The 25299-nt window shown below is 41.4% G+C and overlaps 1 protein-coding gene and 1 long non-coding RNA gene across 3 annotated transcripts in view; both read right to left on the bottom strand.

Annotated features, from left to right (window-relative positions):
• The window catches only part of LOC140686884 (trafficking protein particle complex subunit 9-like), a 245434-nt gene that overhangs the window by 64931 nt on the left and 155204 nt on the right, over nt 1–25299 (bottom strand). The window lies entirely within an intron of this gene.
• Nucleotides 1198–25299, bottom strand: part of LOC140686895 (uncharacterized) — a 52424-nt gene continuing 28322 nt past the window's right edge. Inside the window, exon 2 of the long non-coding RNA XR_012060898.1 lies at nt 1198–1345. This is a non-coding gene — a long non-coding RNA (uncharacterized lncRNA). The remainder of the gene's footprint in view (nt 1346–25299) is intronic.

The following is a 25299-nucleotide window of genomic DNA, read 5'->3' as shown; positions in this document are numbered from 1 at the left end:
CTCAGAGCTTTGGAAAAGAAACCTCTCTGAGCCTGCCAGCGTAATAAATCTCAGTACTCCAACCCTCTGTGTGATTCTTGTTTCTTGGCTGGCCTGTTGTTTCCATAACAACACAAGGGATAATGCCCGTGAGATAAATCTGGGGAGGCTGCTGGCAGATCCCCATGTCTCACGTGAGAAAATCTGAAACATCCTTCTCACCACTCAGAGTCATCATAAGCCCACCCCACACTTCCCGCCGTTAAATGCAGGAGCACGGTTAGGGCCCAGCCTTTACTGTCTTTGTGTCATCACAGTGATACAGGATGGAAGGGGGAAGAGCACAGCCATTCAAGGAAGGCCACAGCAATTGACATCAAAATGGTGAAGGATTCAACCCCCAAAAGGCCTTGAGGCTCAGGATGAAGAGATTTAACTTCTAGCAGATCTTGAGATTCAGTAAACACCCATTGTAATAGTAACGTGGTGAATAACATGCCCCAGGCACATGGCAGTCCCAATGATAGCCACAAAAGGTCAAAGGTGGGAAATGGCTAACTCCCTGGAAATCCCAGCCCCTTGCCCTAAGGCTGGTCCTTCTACTTATTAGCATATGAAACCACCAAGCCCAAGAAAACAAGCAACACAGCGCCACCTCGCGGTCACCACTCTCTTTCCCTCTTTGGTGAAGGCCCACACTCTGTCTGTGCAGTGTGTACCTACTTCTAATCTGAGCATCAAACCCCCACACCTCGTGAAGTTTCTCTTGCCTATCAATGTATCTCTCTGAATAAATATACCTTTACTCAACACTGGCTTGCTCTTGAATTCTTTACTGCATGAAGTCAAGGAACAAAATCTGGTGGGGCACATCCCAGGGACTCAACAAAAGCCTGGGACACAGCCCTTCTCATGCCCAACGTTTTTTTATTCTTGTATCAACAAGACTGGTCTGTGAAGGGAGGTCTGAGACCCCAGCTAAGGGACAGAAGCAGCCTCCAGGGCTCCAGCTTGCAGGCAGCCTCTCCCCCAGCATGGGTCTTGGAGTCCGCCCGGTTCTCTGTGTTTCTCTGTTGTGCTGACTCCCCAGCCATACAGCGTACTCCTAGGCCTGTCCCCACAAAACCCTTCTCTCCAAAATACAAGCACATCTTGTCACAATCCTCTTGTTCAACAAGGAAATGTACAGCCCACTTTTTTCCTCCCCAATAAAGTACCCAACTGTCCTCGCTCCCATCACACCACTCTTTTCTTAGTGAGAACTCTGCACTCGCCACACCCCATCCTGAACACAGGTGCCTTGCTGGCTGTGACCGAGATGTTTCTTTCTCACACAGCCTGCGTCCTTTCACTTTCCCCTTGTTACCTTAAAAAAGCCTTTCCTGAGTCACTCACCCCTCTGATTCTGAACTAACAAAGTGCTGAGGTTGCAGTCACTATGTGCATAACTCCCAGGTTTTGGCTATGTTTCCTTCGCAAGATCTTCATTACGGAGCTGCATCAAGAAGTTTAAAGAGGCTATTCTTACATCTGAGTGGAGGAGCCTGCAAAAAATTTACATGGCTTTGAAGAGAGAGTTAACCAGGGACAGAGAAGTCACGGGACCTAGACAAAAGTTTCATGAGGCAAAATGTTCTCCCAAGGCTCAGAGTGGCTTCTGAACATGGAGTCGGCAGGAAGGAGGTGACAGGCAGTGATTAGGGTGGGTGATACAGGGTACGCTCCCCCAGCCGGGAAAGAATAGGTTTTTTTCTAGTTTTCCAAACAGTTTCTTACTGCCTTTTTTCCCTTATTACCACATACCATTTCCTACGAATTAAGCATATCAATGTAAGTCATTTGTGGCACTTGGGAGAAGCTACACGATGCCATTCACAGGGCCGGGACATGACAGCCACACCAGTCAAGGTTGAAAGACCAGTGGGAATACTTCCATGGTAATCACGGGCATGCAGCAAACTCCCCAGCTTCAATGACCTCCTCTCAAAGTTGGCGCCAATAAAGCAACCAGTCAAAATGCGTGATGATTATGGCCAACATCTGTTTATTAGTTAAGTGACCGAGACAGCTGTCGCTTAATGGGGAATGAGTAAGATCAACGAGGCCCTGTCTACCTGGCCACACGCGCCCTGCCTTCCTGCCTTGGTGCAGCAGCAGAGCTTGTTAAGCTGAGATGAACGCCCCCAGAGCAGCCCGACGGGAAAGCTCCCAGCTCTGCACGGCGAGACGTGTTCCTTTCCTTCTCAGAGCTGATCACAGTTTGCTGTCGTCTGTTTTTATGTTTATCCCTTTTGTAACTGCCTCTCCTCCGGAGATTTTGCTCAAGCAGCACGGGGCCAGTTGTGTCTTGCGGCATGCCGGATATTTTGGGCAGGGAAACAGCCGAGCCCACATCTGGCTCTGGTGCTGAACGGAGAAGGCACAAGGCCCAGGGGCCCATGCTGAACCGAGGCCCCTGCACCCAAAATTATGGTCTGACTTTGGGAAAATTACATAGTCTTTTTTACCCTGAGATTCCTCATCTGTCTATGAAAATAACTGCCCATGGAACACAGAGTTACAAGTATTAAAGGAAATCACCAAATTCACAACCTAGCCAAGGGGCTACCAGTGCATCCTCAACAGATAAATACTGCCTTTACGGCTCTGACACACGCCAAGCTTGGTGGCCGCACAAAGTGTAAACTGCTAAGTGCCAGTGTGTTAAGTGTTTCATGTGTGCTATAATACCCTTTAGAACTTACAACAATCCCAGGAAGTAACGAATATTATCATGCCCATTTCACAGATTCACCAAAATGTTAAGAGTGGTTACATTCTAGTCCAAGGCGCTATGGTGAGGTAATGGCGATTTCAACGTGAATATGGCCCCAGGCCTGGGCTCCATCTCTGTCCCATCCACCTGAACACTTGCCTATGAAATCCACCTGTCCAATACCCAAGTTTGAAGCCGGCCAGCTCTTAAATGCAATGTGTGCCACCGTTTGTCTATGTTCCTTAAATATCATAAACAGTTCTCAGAAAGCACTTCAGAAAGGAAAGTTGGACTCACGTCCCTGCCCACAAAGAAGAGGAATTCTGCCTTGCCTTCTCCTGTAACATGCAGAAACCTTTCCCATTCACCACCGAATCCTTTTGTATGCTTCCTCCGTGTTCATGTTTGCACACGGCTTATAAAAGTAGAAGTTACCTGCAGTAATTCCATCTCGGTTCCTTTCCAAGGTTCCAGATTATCCATAATCAGGGTAATATCATAATTTTCTGTGAACGAAAATACTACAATGTGAATGAAAATACTGCAACCATGTCACTAAACAAAGAATGCTGAAAACAAGTCATCAGCGACTGCTGCCGCACCCCAGTGAAAACAGGCCTGCAGCCACTCACAACGGTACCCTCTGAGCAGACTCAGAATAAGAAAGGACAGATTACTGGCCCTAGATAGCTAGGTGCTTGTCTAAAGAATATATTCAGTGAGCCCAAATGTTGGCTTCCTCCCATATATTGAAAAGCACTAAATTCTTGAACTTGAGATACCTGGCTTTCTTTAGATAACAAGCAATGTTTTATTGTTCTAACTACCTGGTCTTTGTTGTAAAGCTCCTATATAATCCTAGCTTCTCCCCTACTCTTGGGAGCAGTCCCTCAGAGTGTTCCGAGAGGCGGTCATCCTGGCTCGAGTCCTCCTGACAAATAAAACATAACTCTTAACATTCAGGCTGCACGTTTATTTCAATCAAGTCCCAGAATAGACACAACTCATCAATTCTGTAATGGGACACACTGGATCAGGAACCAAAAGAGTGTAGTAGTCCAGAAGAACTACGGCTCCCTCTTTCTTCCTGTCATTATACAATCCCACCAGAACTCATTACTATGCTGTCTGCTCCTCTGGCAACCAAACTCATAGAAGAGTGAACTCAGCAGAGCACCATGCTGGGGAGAACCCCCCGCAGCAGCACTGCAGGCTGCCTGCCCTCCCGCACGCTCTGCCGACCGCTAGTGTCCTCCGTGGAGACCAGGTCAAAAGAGCTGTTCCCAACAACTGCAAAGTCCCACATATTAAATAAAAACATTTTATTTTATAAGATATGTTACGTATATACCCATCTCTGAAAACAGCTTTGCCAGAAGCCCAAACCTTCAATATTAATATGCAAAGGCAAACCCGGTCCCCAAGGGAAAACAAGTCTTAAGATGACGCTAAGGCCTCCAAAGTCCTTTCCACGACAATGAACCAAACTGCCTGCAGGTCTGCAGCTGCAGGAGGCTACATGTCTGCTTTTAAAGCAGCCCCTTCCTGCCCTCGTGTGCTACAATGCCCTTTTATGCCCTCCCATCGCAGGGCAAGAGCAGCCGCTGCAGAAACTTGCAGGGGCCTCAGAGCCAGGGATTATGCCCAGGTCACACTGCAAACCTACTGCCCGCCTCACAGCCCCCAGCCAGCAGGTCACCTGGAAGTCACAGCAAGTGCCCCAATCCAGAAGTCTCTTCATTTGCCAGCAAAACTGATCACTGGTCTCCAACCTTCGTCAGTTTTGCACAAAACAGCACCTTCTACTGTGAAGCGGGTGGTTTTCGCTTCTGTGCCCCATCCTTACAGGAAACGTTAAGGGAAACCAAAAGGCCTCTTCTCAACCCTTTTCTGATGACACCCTCCCACCCACAATACTCATATGCTCAAGAGTTTGGATCCACGTGATTTTGTTTCCCTTATGCTAAGTGGCTCAAAACACTGAGGGATTCTTTCTCCTTTGAGTGTATTAGCACTCAGTTTCTCGGCTTTAATCTGTTTTTGTCTCTCTCTTCAGTGTCCCTAGCAGTTGCCACCTCTTACTCCCTTCAGCAGCCTCCCTCCCAACATCTAGTCTAGGGAATCAGCTGTGATGAGGGGCCCGGGGGCAGTCACAGAAGATGCAACTAAGGCACAGAGAGGCTACATAATTTGCCCAAGAAATCACCTTGAGCCACCAACAGAGTGTGTCACGTCCCTCTATTTAAAAGTTATGCTAAGCAAGTTAACTTTTTGTAGATTATGTTTATAAACAGATGAGAAATCAAAATACATACAAGGACACAGATGAACTCTAAGATGTTCATTAACTCCACTGTTTTGTTTCAATTTATTTTATTTCTATTAAAAAATTGAGAACCCCTGCAGCCTATATAGCAAAATGTTACTGGGTTTTAAATCCAGAATATAAAGGGGTTATGTCATTACTCATTCTTATATGTATGTTCAGAAGACAAAATGATTTGAAAGTCTCTCTCCCCGCCCCCTACTCACTACTGGCTCTCACCAGAGCTCCCAGATCACACATCTAATACCTTTTCACATTACCCACAGCTGAACTCATCAGTTTTCCCCCAGAACTCCCTCTGCAGCTTTCCGTCCTCAGAACACAGCAGGACCATTATTTAACTCATTAATCCACCCAGAAACCTGGGCCTTACTCCATCCTACCTTCACAGACAGCATTGATCCGTTCATTTTAACCATCAAAACATGCCTTCAATCTGTTCGCTTTTACCCACTGACTGTCCTACCGCTCAAGTGGAAGCCACCAACACTGCCCACCTCGACTCACGAGTCTCCCAAGTGGCCCCACAGCCACTCTTCCCTACATTAGACAAATGGGATTGTGTCACTCCCACGCTTTTTGGACTCTTCAGACCCAATTTTCTTAGAAGAAACTTCAATTCCTTCACCTGGTGAAGGTCTTTGCCATGAAACTGTCAGCTCAGGGAGGGCAGGACCCGCCCTCTACCCTTGGCCCCGCCCTATGGCAGAGCTTCAGCTTGGGAGGACCTGCTGAGCTAAATCAGCCTGTATTATAAACCTGGTCTTGAGTTCTTAGCAAACAACTTCACTTATCCATACAAATCCCACGTAGATTAGAAAAATTTTAGATGTTGAGCTAGACAATTGATTTGGGGATTTTGCACTGGCAACCTGCAAGTATATGTTCTGATGATTGTGTCTTGTTAAAACCACACCCAGATTAAAGGAGTATTTGTGGAATGTCTTCGGAGTAAAAGGGACTGTACTTTTACAGATTTTATGTTTTATTACATGAACAACCAGGACAGGGTCACAAATGGAAACGCCTCACAAGTGACAGAAGACAGGTGAGATGCATATAACAACAGGTCACAAAGATGGTAAGAGCAAAGTTGTTTATCCAACCCCCGAAAAAATTCCTCCAAGAACAGAAAACTCAGAATTTTGAAAATAAAGTTCTATCATCTAAAGAAAGAAAATAAATAATCCTCTTCATCAGGGTTTCTAGATCTGACTGCAGAGTTATTAGCAGGCCATACTGAATCCTAGCACAGAAAAATCAGATGGACTAGTGGTGAGTAAGTTCCAGGAAAACGGCAGTAATTCCTCCACTTGAAAGAGGACACACACTCACTTGTTCAAGGTGACTGTAAACCGCATTCTGCAGAAATTCAGAAGATTCAGACACCGCTTCTAGATGGTGATGACACGGAAGGATGGCTTGGATGCATGCTTCTAACTGAGTCACCGGCATTCTTACACAGCAGGGTGAAATGGAGGCCCTCAGCCAAGAGCACAGATGTTCCTGTCATGTATCCCAGATCGTGCCTCGGGGACTCAGTGTCCTGTAGCAGTGCGGCCCCAGGCGAGGACCCGCAGCATGGCCCACGCAAGCAGGAGGGGCACTGTGCTTGAGAAATCCCATCCCCGATGGGGGCAAGACGGGCTGGTGGGGTTGTGTGAACCTATAAATGCTCATAGAAATAAACCTGCATACATTCACGTGATAAAATTAACTGTAGCAGGCTATTTAACAAAATTTCAATTATCAGTGTTAATTTTACCATTCCTTTCCTCTTGTCCCCTGCACTCTGAGACAGGCTTAGGCTCTCTCACACATGCAGCTCTGATGCAATTGTTGTGAATTTGTTTTATTTTGCTACAAGTGTTTTCGCTCCCAGTGTCGCTGTGACTGTCGTCTCTTAACACAGTCAGATGTCTTCCTGGATCTCTCCCTGTGTTCCTTGCTCCTGCTTCTCAGATCCTGAGATAAAGAACAGGTGAAGGCATATGACTGGGAATGTCAATGAGGACTTGATCAAAGTCCTCAGTGACCCCCTAAGTGAGTGCTGCCCACCCCTTACCTTCGATTCTCAAGGTTCTGCCCAGGGTGACATCCAGACAGGAGAGATTCCTGGGCCCAATTAAGAGCTGTGTGGCTTGGGTGCGGGGAAAGGTGCAGGAGCTGGTTCCGTAGCCTGTCACTTCCATATCTCTGCTACTCTCTCTCCCGAGGCCCCGCTGCCAAGCCCCCAGGCTCCCTGATCTTCTGTCCTTCTCTTCTACTCTAATTCAAGCCCTTTTCCTCTTCCTTTATTCCCTGATTATCCCCAGCTGGAGTGATTTTCCCATCACAGATTCTGAAAAATTTTCCTGCAGCTGAAAAACAGGTCTCCAGAGGTCAATGCCCATATGGTGGTTCCTGAAGAGAGCCCCTGGTTAGGGGGACCCTCACCAACACTCACGGGGCATCAGACATGTTGCAGGGTCGACCACCCCCAACAAGAGTTTTCTGTGACCCCAAAGCACGCACAGCATCCCTGCTCACTAAAGTGTAGTTTTAGTCCTTTATTAAGAAGCAAAAATTAAAAAATTGCTCATGTTTCTTACTAAAATTATTTATGAGGTAGAAAAATTAATTCTAATAGAAAAGAACAAATTTCACTCCATGTTAGATGTGTTCGTCTGACTTTAAACCTGTACCTTGTTTTCTAGGCTCAGACTTGCTGTTTTTGCACCTTTTGTAAAAGAATGTTGCCTTTAGCCTGAAATACCAAGGAGGGCCTATTCTCCGGGCTCTGATCTTTAAGGATATTAGCTCTTCTACACTTATGTACAGATGGCAAGTTGCAAAATAGAGAATAACCTTTCTTTTCTTTGGAGGTTATACGGGGGCACCATAATTTGACCCACAAGGACATCTGCAGGAACAAAGGATTCCAAGGAGAAACAATTCGTACAGCAAGAAGTTTGCAACAACCAGCCACATCCCCGCCGCTTTTTAGTATAAAAGGAGACTGAATTCTGCCTTGGGGAAGAGAGTTCTACTGGATATCAATATGCCATTTTCTGGGTCTGCCGTCTTTTCAAATAAAGTCACTATTCCTTACTCCAACATCTCATCTCCCGATTTATTGGCCTGTCATGCAGCAAGCAGAACGAGTTTGGACTTGGTAACAAAGTGACTGCATTAGAGGTTGTATGTCTCCACTGTTTCCTCATTTCTAGAATGTCACAACCTATCAGTTTTATATGCTGTTTAACAACACGAACAAAAAACCTATTATACGGAACTGATTCCAAGAAATAAAATTATTTCTACTCCTTCAAACATTTTTTTCTTTTTCTTTTGTTTTGTTATGCTTATTGAAAAGAAAATAAAAGTCAAATCATTTTATTTCACGTATTTTTTAAAGCTACATATTGTAAGTACTACAAAGATATTTAAATTGCAATAAAAATTGTTTATATATTAGTATAAAGATATATACACAATCAATGCAGATTAGGAAAGGAGTAGATATTTACTAAAAATCCACTGCACATCCAGTCTTTTACAAGCATATCCTGGAATATAAACTCTATTACCCCGGAGTCCCCCACCCCCATGCTCACTGCGGAGTCCCTTAGAAATCAACTACCAAGGCACCAGCATAGAACCATGCAATCACTATTTTAGGTATAAATGAGAGTATTAGCTCATTCAATTCTAAAACAGAAACCTTAAAATAAATACTGAACTTATTTACAGATAATCAAATTTGGACACAAAAAAGTACAGTTTCTCCCCCAAGACACAAAGATAATAATTGGTAAAGGCAAGATTTGAACTAATCTGCCTGATTCTAAAAGCTAAGGTGGAAATCCCCTTTGACTTTGGAGGTACAGCAGCACAGCCTATCACCCTATCTTTGTTCAGATCGAGCTTTAGACAGACTGAGACAGCACCCCATTCCTATGGAACTCGAGGGCAAACAATAACAATAAGGATTTTATATTCAGTATTTTCTTAAGTCTCAATTATATAAAGTGTCAGCAGATCAGCAGAAAACTCTGGGAAATATGAGTGGCTCCAGAGCTTTTTGCTGATAAGAAACTCATTCTATCAGGACAGAGTGACCTTCCCATGAGAGGCCTCATGGACATAAACTAAAGGCAGCTGAGCAATGAAAACTAGCAAGAACATGGAACTCAAGCAAGAAGGATGCCTGCCATCCCCTGCCCAGTTGCCTCTTCACCCACGTGGACAAGATGGCAGAAGATCCAGGTTCTTGTCCAAGTGACAACATAATGGATTCTCACCCATGAAATGTTATGACTCTATGTTGTCTTAAGTCCTTTCCAACTAAAATATGATGACACCAATATCTCAGCAGAATGTCTATGTCTCCACTTTCTCTCTTCTATTAGGAGACTATATCTATGGCTACAAAGCCGAAATTCAATTAAAAACACCATGCACGAAGCCTGGTGAAAGTCTGTGTAAGAGACATTGTTCTCACGCTCAGTGAGTGAAAACTCAGAAAAAGTGGTCCTTCTCCCTCTGCAAGTGGGAGGTAGCCTGATTGTGTGTGTGTGTGTGTGTGTGTGTGTGTGCGTACACGTGTGTGTGTGTAAATCAAATACAACGTATTCTGGGATGTGCACAGTTTTTTTTATGTTATTATTATTACGTGAGAATGAGCCTACTTTTAAATTAATTTGAATCTATTATTCTGAGAGAGTCTCAGGTTCTTTTGGTGGAGGATGGGAAAGGGGAAAGGAAAGGAGGAAAGAAGTAAATGAAGCAAAGCTGTAAGAGTACTGCTAGGGAAAGGCAAGACATTATTTTTGTTCCTACTTGCATCACACACAAATTAGGGACTGGCTTTCTCCCATGTCTTATCAAGCACTGAGTTGCAGAAGAACAGGCAACAGCCCTTTTCTCACTGAGCTTGTGACTGTACGTGACATCTTATAGACACAAATTATTTAACCTGATCAAACACTCTAGCAGTAGGATGTAATTCTCCTACTTTGAGAGACAAGGAAACAGGAAGTGAAAGAGGGTATATAGCTTGACCAAAGTCAGAGGACAAGTAAACTAAAGAGGATGAATTCAAACTCAGATCTGAACGCAGAGTCTGATCTTCCCACTACTAGGGTTGGAAAATTCTTAACACACAGGGTCCCCAGCTCCTCTGCATTGTTCCTGGCACCAAGCATTTCCCATGGCGATGGTCTCCAGTTCTCAGAAACAGCGCTCTGTGCAGCCAATAACCTCCATTCGACCTTGATCATCTACCTGCCACGCCCACCAGGCTTCACCATACAGGCAGGAAAGCTGGCTTTCAAGTGCATACAAAGCCACCCCTGGTCTAACCTGGACTCTTCAGCAGCTTTTCCAGCATAAAGGCAGCCATGAAAGTGCTCACAGTTTGTACATGAGCCACACTACCTCTCTCCATCTGTCTCCCCACCTATACTACTTAGCTATGACCATTTTGAGAATCTTGGAAACAAATTTTTAAAAACAGAAAAGAAAGGATTCTGTAACAAGTACTTAATACTTACAATTTTAAATGAGAAGTTACAAAGTGAGTATTTACAAACCGAATCTGCCTTCCTAGGTGTCAGTTTTAACAGTTAAAAAACATAATAGCAAAAATTTCTCACTTAAAAAATTAACAAAAACATCAACAATAATCTGGGATAAACTCAAAAACAATGCCCATGTTGTATATGGAGGAAGTACAGGACTGTACTGAGGGGTAAAGTAAGAAGTATGAAAGTAGAGACATCAACCTTTTGTATGGAGGAAAGCAGTTTTGTAAAGATGTACGTTCTCCTAAAGATAATTCAAAATTACTAAAAAATCTCATGACAACACTTATCCTTTTTTTAACTTGAAAAAATTATATTAGAATTCTTCAGGAAAAATGAAGTCATAATAATAGCAAAGAAAAATAGGGATCGAAAAGCAAATCAAAAAATTGCACTGTCAGATATTAAATAAATTTTTACAATATGTAAGATATAGTGCTAGAGTAAGAAAGTAAGATTGACAGAAATAAACCATGAGCTCAAAAAGAGACTCTAGTGTACATAAGTATTTTTTACAGGTGGGATTTCAAATTAAAAAGCAAAGTATGAATTCAATAATTGTCTTGGTACAATCAGAGAATCCCTGGAAAAACAAATTCTTTTCCAGTCATAATGACCACAAGAAAAGTTACTGAAAGTGATGTAAATATTAGAAAGTACTAATAAGAGCAAATACAACTCTTTGCTCATATCAATTCAGCTTCTCCTCACTGTAACAAGTACCATTATCATCTCCATCTTAGAGATTAAAAAAACCTACAGAAGAAATTTATACCATTATAAGAAAGCATTTCTAAGAATAATATCAAGAATAAAACCCAAAAAGAAGACATTTACTATCTAAAGGTTATTTTGGGCCACAACAAAAATGAACCTACTGAACAAAATGAAAGGCAAAAAATGACAAGGGAAAGCTCTGTGATACATGTTGATGAAGACAAGGGGCTAATGTTCATAATATACATAGAGCTGTCACAAAGCAACAAGAAGCTCCCTCACTGAAATATTTGCAAAGGACAAAAGGGATCATTCACTTTTTAAAAGTTAGATGGCTAATGAGTGAAAAATGCTCAATACCACACTGGTCATTAAGTGCAAAGTAAAACAATGAAAATCATTTTGCTCATCATATTGGCAAATATTTGTAAAATATATTCCAGCTAGTGTCCATTTTTGAGACAACAAACTGGGAGCGATCTTTTGGAGGACGACATGTCAATAGATATATAAACCCTGGAAAACGTGTGTACACAGAGGCTGAACTTCACTTTTAGGAATCGTTTCATTTACAAAAAGAATCAGTTCAAAAAGATGTACTCATCAGAGCATTTACACAGCACTGTTTACATTGGTGGGAAGAAAAGCTGAAGTGGAATCATACCCAGGGATAGAGAATTGGTTACAAAATTTATTCTACATCTTTTCATTCCCCACAGGAGAAGGAATTTCTAGATTCACTTGAAAGGAGCCTGTGATTTATGTAGTTGTCACATCCAAGGAGTAAATTTCCAGAAACCTTAACTAAAGGAATACTCATACAAGATCACAGGAATGTTGGTACAAGAAGGATGCCAGTCAGACACCCTTTCTGACAGTGGAAAATGGAGAAAACTTAAGTGTCCACCATCAAGACAATGATGCGGTAAATCACGGTGAGCTGTGGCCACTAAAGTTCCGGTGTTTCGGCGTGGTCCAAGGCCTTGTCCACAGTTCTCTGCCACGAAAGGTGTCCTTACACAAGAGACCAAACCTGCACATCAGGAGACCACTTTACTCTATCTGAAAGGACCGGGTGAGTCTGGAGGGAGAGGACGTCTGTGATATATACCTTAGTGAATAAACCGAGCTGCAGAAAACATATAGTATGGCCTTATTTTTCAATAAAGCTTATATACACACACATATACATAGATTACTCATATACATTTATGTATGTGTATATATATATATGACATAGGCCTAAAGGTCATGAAATATATACTCCACATTGTCAGCAGTTTTTACTCTCAGGAATAAAGGGGAAGGGAAGTAGGGGACTTTCGGTACCACCACAGTTCTCTTTTCAGTATTCCAGTTAAGTTTACTTGGAATTTAAAAGTTTACTTAAGTCCAAAGTAAAATGGACGGGGATTCCACAACACAGAATGCTATAATGGTCATTAAAAATCATGCCAGCAGAGATAGAATACTGTAAAAAAAATTGTAATAAGCCGAATGGAAAATGGAGGTCTCCATACAGCAAACAGGAACACATTGCTCGCTGGTTTTTATGACAGAGTTAATACACACTGATGAAAAGAACAGAAAATAGATTTTAAAGTGTTAATTATTATCTCTGAATACTGGGAAAAGGATAGACACTTTTGACCCTTTTTTCAGACTTTTATATTTAATACACATTATTTTTCATCTGAAAAATGCATTTTTAGATGTCTAGTACCACACATTGGAAAAAACACATGAGTACTTACAGAAACAAATAACTAGGAGACACCGCAGCACCATCACACAGTTCAGAATGGGTGATCCTGAATAACACCACGCAGTTACATAAGGACCCAAAAAGTGAAAGCACCCGCTGTAACAGGGTGCGGCCCCCTTCTATTTGTCAGTTGTGTCTTCAGGGCTGAGGCAGTTCTGAGCACGGCCAGTGTCAGTGCTGGTGTCTGGATGGATGCCACTGGAGGTGAAGGCACCTGCAAGCCGAGAGAAAGAACAGAAATCATCCTCTGCTTTTTCTGTCTTGTTCCTTTTTCACTTTTAAAGAGAGGCAGAAATAAGATAAACTGAATCTTCCCTACAGAAATTTCAGTATTGAAACAGTTTTATATTGTTCACAACTTATATTCTGTCTATAACTGTCTTTTCAACAAACCATTATATTTATTAAATGTTAATTAACTCAGTTAATTAACTACCTGTTGAAACCTATTAAAGAACATAACATGCACTACGTGAAAGCACCACACCTGCAGTGACTAGCACAGCTGTCTTGACGACAGTGCAGTCAGCCCCCACCATCCCGTGGCCCTGAGCTCCTGATGCTGGGAAGAGAGCACGCTGCCGCCTCAGGCGGAGAAATATGGTAAAAGCATTTTCTGAAATCTACAGCACTGACAAAACATAACTGATTAATCCCAGGCTCCTTTGAGGCTGTCATTTTCCGTTTCTGGCCAACACCCGTCAATGAGCAGAACCACCCCATTCCCGAGTCATGGGACTCACGTGGGCAGCAGTTTTGGAGAAATTTCCAGGTATAGAATGTAAACCAACTATACATAAAACTCTGAAAAAGAAAAGATGCAATAATCTGATTTTGGAAGACACTCAATATATTCTCCTAAGCCTTAGTAGTTGGAAAGGCTGGGCTTCTCCTTACCCACTTATTTATTTCACAGCCAGTGAGCATCTCCCACAAACCCTGTTTCCCTGTGTGTGCTGGGAGCCTCAGGCACATTGATGCTGTCTATCTTATAAGTCACAAGGCAGAGGCGTGTGTCTCACGCCTGCAAATCTCACACAGGCTCAACTCCAAGCTTCACTGTCTGATATTGGCCCCATTTTCTCACCTGTTTATTTGGTATCTGTTCTTCTGTAAGCTGCCTGAAATGCTTCTTGAAACAAGTCAGAAGAATGAGTGGGTAGAGAAATGGACAGATGGACAGGTGAGAGATGGGCAGACAAATAGTGAGACTCCAAGAGAAGGGGAGCAAACAAAATTTCCTATGCAAAACCCTCTTCTAGTCAAGGAAGAAAACCACCACAAAGAAGTGTGAAGAGGCAGGTGGCTTAGGACTTTTTCCTGGATTCCATGAATAGTCACACCACGTGATGAGAGGGTAGAAGTATAAATAATAAAAGAAAAAAGCATGCATGTTTGAAAAATATATCTACATTAAGTACTTTCTAAAGAATAGATTCAAATCAGCAAGGCCCAATAACCCAATCCTTGGGTATTTACAGAAGTGAGAATCCCTTCTCCAATCAGAAAGGCATCCATTCGGAGCACTGAGAGTCTACACGGTGTGGTCATAAAGGCGTCACCGCAAAAGCTGTGCTATCCTGCACTTGCGAGGAATGAGCAGGTGTGCTCGGGCTGCCCACTTGCATCATTTACACCCCACAGCACCTCTACGGGGTAGGGATGCCTAGCGAGCCCCGTCTCTGCAGGACAGAAAACCAGTCCTGGAGAGGCTAAGCCGATCTACCAGTTCTCCATCTCACAATACTTGTCACTCCAGAGCAGGACTCGAACTCGGACCCACGTTTGTAACCACAGTACTACCGTACTTTATGTGCTTTTCGTGTGTATAATACATTTGTTTCTGGCATGAAAGGGTATTTAATAAATGATTGGTTGTCTTGTCTATCTCATTATCTCACAATCTTTATATTTTTGAATTGTACACTTCCCCTGGAGAAATGAACGGAAAGAGCGGTGGTCAGAATGAGGTGGGGCTCCATTCTTTATCTGTTACCTCATGTCATCCAAGTCCCCAAACATGGAGAAGGAGCAAAGGTTTTCTTCATCATTTAAAGAGAGGGCTCCAGTGATGGTGACTTACTCAACTCCAAAACTGAGTCTGGGGGAAGGGCACATGCAGCAACGAGAACAGTATCACCTGTAGGAAAGCGAAAAGAGCTCAGGGGATGGTCAATGGGTCAGCCTGATTTAATTTCAATCGATAATACAATAACACACTCTAAAAATACTAGCATGCAACGGATTTGATCTTTCTTGACATCTAGCAAGTTTCCACAGCCCACATGTAACATTATCATGAACTAATGAAAGGTTGAGTCCACAGACAAGAAAAATCAATGCCACAGGCAGGCTGAAACCCAGGCTGGAAGAAAGGAAGGGAAAGGGCATAGTTAAGAAGAGGGGAAAGTCTGGGAAAAAGACATCATCACAAGGACTCTCAAGCATCATCCAGCAATCATATAATCATTCTTTCAAGAGAGAGTTACTTAGGTCCTATTTTGTGCGAGATTTTACAAAGGGCAGAGGGACCCCAGCGTCCATGGTGGCAGCAATTTGCGGGGCTATAGTACAATTCAAATCCCGGTAACTTGCAACTTGTACTCAGTATAAAGGGAAAAAAATAAAGTAAAATAATACTATGTAAACTCTACACATTGCTGAAAAAAAATTAAAGAAGACCTAAATACCTGAACACACAACGCAGATTCCTGGATCAGATCACAACATTCCTGGGATGGCAGTGGTCCCCAGAGCGATGCAAACATACAACGTGGTCTCGATCACAATCCCAGTGGGCTCCTCTGCAGAAACTGACTAGCTGCTGCTACAATTTCTATGGGAATTTGAGGGTCTCAGTAACCAAAACGTACTTGAAATAGAAGAACAATGTGAGAGGACTTGTAATTCTCAATTTCAAACCTTCCAGCTGTATCTCCAAGTGAGATTAGAGGCCATTTTTAACTTATTATTTTGTTTATCTTTATTTTCTAAATTCTGTACAATGAATATACCTGTTAGAATAAGAAAAATAAAAAGTTAGGTATCTTTTAAAACTTGCACACCGATTCATTTATTGGGAAAAAAATATTTTAACTCTAAAGAAGTAAACAATTATCTAGTGAAAAAGGACTACTTAAAAACAAGTGTGCACTTACAATTTTCATAAATTGAAAACTGAAAAGCACAAACACATCAAGTTTCTTGGGAGGCTCGTGAAACATATTAGTAATTATTTTCAAAAATTCAAATTGAAAAATGAAAACTCAAGAAAGGGAAATTGGTGATTGATAGGTAACTGCGAACACGTGGAGAGCAAAGGCCTTGAAATCACTGTTCCTTTAACTCTGCTACTAGCTCAATCGGAGAGGAAATTCCTCACTGAGGGGACAGTGGAATCCCATGCATAAGATAGGATACACAGTACAAACTGCAGTAGTATCGGGAGTGAATATGTTAGAAGAATTCTGAAGTTACAACATTGCTGAAAAACTATAAAAACACTGACAGACAGATTAAAACACACAGTCATACATATTATATAGAAACATGAACTCTGCTCCCATGTTGCATAGTAATACAAACATATTTGTTCATTTATGGGCACTGATTACTTTATCCCAGGTAGAATATTTCAACTAAAACAAATAATCAATATTACACTCCTATTGTCAAATGTACTTGATAAGTTACTCTGCTATGTAACCATATGTGTCTAAGATAAATCTAAAATTAGTGAAAAAGAGCTTTGTATGGTTTCTTGAATTCTTCTCAAAATTCCAAGCTTAATTTTAAAATAGATCTGAGCAGTATTTCTATATTATCTTTTCCCTTGTGAAATGAACAACACAGTCTTTTTTCAAAATTCTGTCCTTACAATGATTCACGAGCACAGTATCCTCACAAAACTGCTGGACAGCAGAGCAATATCCAGACACTGTGACCAAATAAATGAAACACAAGGAAGACAGTGACCCTATTCTGGAGGGCTTATAGTCTGTGTCAACACTGGGGTTTTTACTTGATTGGTTTGATTGGGTAGCAAAATAAAATCAATCAAGTACTTTCTTCTTTGAGCATTCTATAAGTCATGACTGTTTTTAGTGTCATTAGCAGGAAAGACTTAAGCATGACTTGGTTAGGTCAACTAGCAAGAATCATCACTGGAGAGTGAGTAATAAAGAAGTTAACTGATAGCAATGCTTCTGCCTACATGAGACCTAAAATAAATCTACACTGACATCCGAAAGGAAAATAAGGAGATGAGGTCCCCAATGAGAAAACCAACTAACAAGAAATCAAAAAAGGAAAGATGTATTCAATAACGATTCCAGGCAGTAGTGGAGCATGGTGTTGAAGATCAGAGATTCTGGGGACAAACATGAGGGTCTGAACTCCCACAGCACTGGGTAGCTGTGACACTGATATTTCAGGGAAATTTTCTGCATCTCAGTCTCCTATCCATAGACTGGGGACAACAACCGTACCCATCTCCTTGAATGTTCCTACAAATTTAGATATTTTATACATAAAAGTTTAAATAAAATACTTCAGATTTTAAATAATACCCCAAAAGCAGAAGGAACAAAGAAAACAGAGATAAATTGGAGTTCATCAAAATTTAAAATTTGCTTCAAAGGGAACCATACAGAAAGTGAAAAAACAACACACTGGAGAAAATTTTTTCAGATCATTTATCTAACAAGGAATTTGTATCTCCAAATGAAGAAAAAACAACCCTACAACTCAACAATAAAAAGGCAACTCAATTAAAAAGTTAATAAAGCATCTGAGAAGGTATTTTTCAAGAAAAATATAGAAATGTCAAATAAGCACAATGAAATGATGTTCAATAGCATTAGCTGTAAGCGAAATCAAGTCAAAACCACTGGGAGAAACAGCTTCACACTCACAACAATAGGTTATAATAATAAAAAAAAAAGGGTAACAAGCACTAATGACACAGAGGAAGCGGAGCGCACAGCCATTGCTGGTGAGGACGTAACACAGCGTGGCCACTTTGGAAAACAGCCTGGCAGGGCCTCAGAGACTTGAACATTTGGTTTCTGTCTGACCCAGCAATTCTGCTCTCTGGGCACACATGTAAGAGAACATAAAACAGATATCGACATAAAAAATCCCACATGAATCTTCGACAAAGGAGGCAAGAATATACAATGGAATAAAGACAGTCTCTTCAGCAAATGGTGTTGGGAAAACTGGACAGCAGCATGTAAAACAATGAAGCTAGAACACACCCTTACACCATATACAAAAATCAACTCAAAATGGATTAAAGACTTAAACATAAGACAAGATACAATAAACCTCCTAGAGGAAAACATAGGCAAAACATTATCTGACATACATTTCAAAAATTTTCTCCTAGAAGAAATAAAAGCAAGAATAAACAAATGGGACCTAATGAAACTTACAAGCTTCTGCAGAGCAAAGGAAACCAGAGATAAAACAAGAAGAAAACCTACGGAATGGGAGAAAATTTTTGCAAGTGAAACTGACAAAGGCTTGATCTCCAAAATATATAAGCAGCTCATACGACTCAATAAGAAAAAAATAAACAACCCAATCCAAAAATGGGCAGAAGACCTAAACAAGCAATTCGCCAAGGAAGACATACAAATGATCAAAAAACACATGAAAAAATGTTCAATATCACTAATTATCAGAGAAATGCAAATCAAAACTACAATGAGGTATCACCCCACACCAGTCAGAATGGCCGTCATTCAAAAATCCACAAATGACAAATGCTGGAGAGGCTGTGGAGAAAGGGGAACCCTCCTACACTGCTGGTGGGAATGCAGTTTGGTGCAGCCACTATGGAAAACAGTGTGGCGATTCCTCAAAAGTCTAGGAATAGACTTACCATATGACCCAGGAATCCCACTCCTGGGCTTGTACCCAGAAGGAAATCTACTTCAGGATGACACCTGCACTCCAATGTTCATAGCAGCACTATTTACAATAGCCAAAACATGGAAACAACCTAAATGTCCATCAACAGGTGACTGGATAAAGAAGATGTGGTATATTTATACAATGGAATACTACTCAGCCATAAAAACCGACAACATAATGCCATTTGCAGCAACATGGATGCTCCTAGAGAATGTCATTCTAAGTGAAGTAAGTCAGGAAGAGAAAGAAAAATACCATATGAGATCGCTCATATGTGGAATCTAAAAAACAAAAACAAACAAACAAACAAAAACAAAGCATAAATACAGGACAGAAATGGACTCATGGACAGAGAATACAGACTTGTGGTTACGGGGGGGGCGGGGTAGAGGGTGGGAAGGGATAGACTGGGATTTCAAAATTGTAGAACAGATAAACAAGATTACACTGTATAGCACAGGGAAATATACACAAAATGTTATGATAAATCACAGAGAAAAAAATGTGACAATGAGTGTGTATATGTCCATGTATGACTGAAAAATTGTACTGAACACTGGAATTTGACACAACACTGTAAAATGTTTATGAATCAATAAAAATGTAAAAAAAAAAATCCCACATGAGTGTTCACGGCGACATTACTCATCACAGACAAAAAGCAGAAACAACCCAAATGCCTATCACCTGGTGAATGGGTAAACAGAGGGGCCCAGCCATACAGTGGAAAGTTATTCAGCAATAGCAAAGAATAGAATAGTGACTCAGGCCACAACATGGACAAACATTGAAAACGTTACTGAGTGTGAAAGAAGTCAGTCACAATAGACGGTTCCACTTACATGAAGTGACTCGATTTACATGAAATGTCCAGCACAGGCAAATCCACAGAGAGAAAAGTGGCTCCTTAGGGATGGGGGAGGATGGGGAAGATGAGAATGTCTGTTTATGCGTACGGGGCTTCCTGTTGGGGGGATGAAAATGTTCTAAGATTGACTGGGATGCACAATTCTGGGCATAGAGTAAAAACCACTGTACATATTAATGGGTGAATTGTATTAAAACTGTTAAGAACAAAAGCATCTCGGGCCAGTACCTTCCATTGTAAATGCAAATTGCTAACTTTTATTAGAGGAAAAAGAAACTGCCCTCAGCATGAAAGCAGATTAGCAAATGTGAGTTAACCGAAATTGGACAAGAGCATTTCACTTGAAACAGTTGCTGAGTGTACACGAAATATTCAGAAATAGGAAAATCACCTTGACATCACGAAGAACATTCTGCTTCAAATTCAGATCAAGAATTCGGCAAGCACAGCTGCCAGAAATGACCAGAGAAGAATCCTGGTTCATAAAACTAGCACCAGAGCCAACAAGGAATTGGTGGTGAGGAAAGTAGGTGGCGAATATCTGGAACAGTTTGCTGCAAATAATTTCTCCACCGAAAATATAAAAATAAAATGAAAGTGATGAAATGGTCTGTTGACATCACGTGAATGGGCTTCCTTCGGTGCTCGACTGTTCTGTAACCCAGATTGAGAGACTCAGGAGAATCAGCATGGCTCCTGGGGGTCCCCAAAGGACTGCCCACCAGCACGCTGACCACCATCACATCTACCAGGGTTGAATTGCAGGGAAGAGACCAAGTTCTGAAAGGTACAGGAAATGTTGACAAGGGAAGAAAAGGCTGAGTTCAGTCCTGGGACAGAGGCCCGCTGAGCAGAGGCCCGAAGGCTGCAGGTGAACTGCTGTAGCCCTGGGGCAGGAAGGGATCACGGGGGAGCATATCTCAATTCTCTTCTCTCTCTCCCTCCAGTAGGAGAGCTAAAGCCTGCATCCTCCTCACCTGGAACTGTGGGTTCTGGCTGGCGGAAGTCTTACAGACACGGAATGATTATTCAAGACTCTGTGGAAAAAGTCAAGAAATCGAGAGGGAGTAGGGAGCCATCTCCATGAGCTTCTCAAATGTTCCCATATTTATTGTGTATAATCAAAGGGAAAATTCGTTAACAGTTGTGAGAGAGTAAGGAGGAAATTCGGGAAAGACAGGATGAGGCAGAGATTGTAGAATACACAATGAGTACAAAGGATTAGTGTATCTTTAGGGAAGTCATGGGGTGAGGGGAACAAGATACATTTTTTATATGTTCATTACAAAGCAGACCACCAGACCAGCCAGGTCCTTGTTTTGTGGCTTATAGACTATCTAACAGCACACAAGCCCAGAGTTTATAGCTGAGGGTCTCGGTCCTTGCTTTGCAACCAGCAGAGTGCTATCTAAAACCTCAACTACACAAGCAAAGCATTGTCTCTGCTTTTTAAGGCAACGAGACTGGAGTGAGGATGCACCGGCACTTGCTTGCAAAGCAGTATCAAAGCATATTTTTTCTTCTTAAAGTTCAGAGGCGACTGGGATGTGTTATAAATTGTTAACCCAATCATGGGCTCCCACATGGAACCATTATGGAGGACACCCTAGGATGAAAATCCTGGATGTGGGTCTTTTCCTGCCATCTTCAGCCACTCTAGCAGGGTCTAGGCACATCTGAGAATAACGATCCTACGGAACCACCCACTCTCTTAACTTCTGGTGCTGGAAACTTAATTTTAGCTCTACACAACTTTCCGTAGAAAAGTTTCAGAAATAAAAGATATAATATTCCTTTTATATCTCATCATATTACTGATTTTTCTGATTGCTCTATGCTGCTTCTACTTGGTAAAACACCTCATTCTGCAGGTGAATTCAGTAATTTCCATTGTGCATTTCTAGCCAGTTTGGGCTCGCTAACTACTATTGGTCAAATATCGATACACTTAATTGATTTCTTTGTTTATCAATTTCAGCCAGGTAGAGAGGGATTGTCACTCGTTTCCTCAGCTCAACCTCAACTCTTTTCTCATCAACTCAGGCCTCCTGAAAACAAAACAAAGTATTTGTTTCCCTTCTACTCTTTCCACAAACCCAACAGGAAACATCAGCCTGGAGAAAGAATTCAACACAAATGTTAAAACAAAAATCTATAAACCTGAAGCAACTCCATCTCCGAATCATGATACACAATGACATGAGAGTAATTGTGTCAGCCACAAAGCATGAGGGAGCCTGACTACCTGATTCCTATTCTTCAAAGGAAGGAAGGAATGTTTTCGTATTTTTTATTATCATTCTTGGTCATTGTTTCTGATTATGCCAAAAAATAGTTTATGAAATAATTATGCACTGCAATAACAGATTTTTAATGTATCAATTTTAGAAGGCATTCAGAGGGGATAGGAAAACCCACTTCTGTAAAACATGCAAAATTTCTTCCCCTGTTAAGAACACGAATACAAATTGCAACAGAGAATTCAAATTCTTGTGGAGAGGAGCAAAAGCCACAGAATCAAAGCAAAGTAATTACAATGAGTCAATTTAAAATTCACTGGACAAACATGCTCAATGCATACAAATAATTTCAAAGGCACACTGCAAACCATTCACTTAATGATCTGCAGGCTAGAGGAAGAATTTCCCTCTTTAACAGACAACAGAAATCATTAGGGTGCCCCACCAAACCTGGAGCAGAGAACAATCAGGTTTTTAACAGTTCTGATAAATCAGCATGTTCTAAAGATCAAAATCCAGAAATTTTAAACATTCATTCAAACCACAATGAAACAAGCACTTAAAGAAAAAAAAAACACAAAGAAACTAAGCACAGAGATCATTTAGATAGATCAATGAGAATTTCTTGTACCGCTGGAAGAAAGAACAGGCTATAACCTTTTACTTGAAAAATTAAACTTCTTTTAAAGATAAATGCTAAAACACATTTCATCATTCATGTTGCCTTAAAAAATCTGAGGTACTTGTATCTGATCAGAAAAGCAATTCTGAGTAATAGTATGTTACAATTCAGTGCCAGTTTGCTTTAGAAGAAAAGAGAAAAGTTACTGTTTCTCATTCTGCACAAAGTTTAAAGTACCTCCCTGCCTCTATCTCCTCCCATTTCCTAAGCTCAATCTCCCTAAACTTTCTGAAACAAGTATGAGAAAGTCTTATTCCCAATATGCCAAATGACAAAAGAATATCAATTTATTTGTGTAAATATATGCCTACACCTTGAAATGGAGGCGAAAGTTATCAGAAGTCTATATGGAACTTCTTTCAACCTTCCTGAAATCACACACACAAACGTTCACACAGACACAGACACATACCCCCTGGATTACTGGGCACTTCACAAGCTTAGTACTTACAACTTGTAGAAGATAACTTTGTAGTTAATTTAAAATACAAATCTGTCAGCTTTTGAAAGTCTTCATCATCTGCTAAACCATCTAAATATCAAAGAGACCCAATTAGCCTTCTCTGTAGAATGTAATTTTCTTTGATGGCAAAACAGACCCTAAGAATTACTGGATTAAAAATTCGTGTTTATCACTACCTATGATCGTTTTTAAGCACATTAACAGATTCAGAAATGTATGTCTCATCAACATTTATTCCTATAGAAATAGCATACATGTTCAATTGTCTATACAGTGACTAGTTCCCATGATGGTGTTTAAGAGCTATTTTGTGTATAGCAATATTTATATTCAAGTGCAGAAAAGGAGGGTGTGTATTACTCAGTTGTAGAGCACCGGATTAGCATGCACAATGTCCTGGCTTCAGTCCCCAGTACCTCCAAAAAATAAATACACTAAGTACATATTTAAAAATAAGAATAAACACAGGGAAATATACACAAAATGTTATGATAAATCACAGAGAAAAAATGTGACAATGAGTGTGTATATGTCCATGAATGACTGAAAAATTGTGCTGAACACTGGGATTTGACCCAACACTGTAAAATGATTATAAATCAATAAAAAATGTTAAAAAAAATAAAAATAAATAAATTTTCAAAACAAAAAAAAAGAATAAAGTTATAAAAATGCAGACTAAAAACCACTGCAACCTAGGTGCTACAATTATACTAAAAAAACAAGTGTTTCTATCAAATATTCACTATATGCCAATCACAGAGACAACCACAAGTCACACCTGAAGCATCAAGCGTGATTCTCAACAACCCTACTAAGTAGACACGGATGAGAAACCCGGCTCTGTGGATGAGGAGACGGAGCTCGGAGGAGCCGGGGACACTGACCATCCTGCTCTGTGTGACACCGCGTCAGCCCAGGGCAAGCACTGACAGTGCTGCACTGAGGGGACACCCAGCTGCATGGACCCTTGGGGTACTGGGGAGTCCCAGAAAACAATAAAAATTTTTCAGTGAAAAACCAGCTAAAATATATTACACTGTGCCGCATCCCTTAAACAGGGAACGTGAATGAGACCTTTTTGATGCCTCCGTGTCCTTTCTGCCATCATCAGTTACTTGCCCTCACAGCGCGACCAGTGATGATCTGGATCCCATATGAAGTGCACTCAGATGGCAGAGCTTTTAAAGCTGTTTTATGAAGTTTGTAAGACTCTGTCTATGCTTCACAGTGGCGGTCATCCATCACTTCTCACCAGTGTGGAGGTACCACCTGAAATCATTCCTTTCTGCTTTTTAAAATCCCTTCATCTACTCCAGACCTTTCAACAGCAAAGAAGCAGCTCAACCAAAGACACTGGATAGCTTTTCACCAAATGGACTCGAACAGCCCATCTGACTACCTGGAAGCCCTTGTCTTCTATTAAACCCACTTCCAGGTACTTCATCATTTTCTGATTGGTGGACTCGGCCTCTGACTGGCCTACTCAGAGAGCTCCCAACCTCACATCCAGGAGTGGGAGAGGACCCTGCTGTTGGGGGTAATCAGTGAGGAAGGTGGACATCCTTCAGCCATGTCTGCACGGGTAGAAGTGCCACAGCGTGCTCAGAAATTATACCGTCATCACCCCTGGGCTCCCATGGACTGGTTTCACATTAACCAAACTCATGAGACACTGATGCAAGAAAACCAGAAACTTAGCTTATTAATGTAACAGAAGACGTGAATCTATGAACCAGACTGAAATATCAGAGTTCAACCATGAGTACATTTTCTCCTCCACGGCCCAATCACGGGCAGGCAGTCACATGGCAAGCATGCACAGAAACGGAGCAGGAAAGGTTTCTAGATTAACTCAATGGACTAAATTTCTATTATACGAACAGATCTACTGCCCAGAAGTCAATTAACGCCAATCACGGTGCACTCTCCGTGGACAGTGGCAAGACATGACAATGAGCACCCGTGTAACTCTCCTTTCCCTGTCCTTTGTTGGCTAACTGATGCACAGAGGTACAAAG

The sequence above is a fragment of the Vicugna pacos genome, chromosome 18, assembly GCF_048564905.1.
Source record: "Vicugna pacos chromosome 18, VicPac4, whole genome shotgun sequence".
NCBI classification, from domain to species: Eukaryota; Metazoa; Chordata; class Mammalia; order Artiodactyla; family Camelidae; genus Vicugna; species Vicugna pacos.
This window is presented reverse-complemented; position numbering and strand designations above follow the sequence as displayed.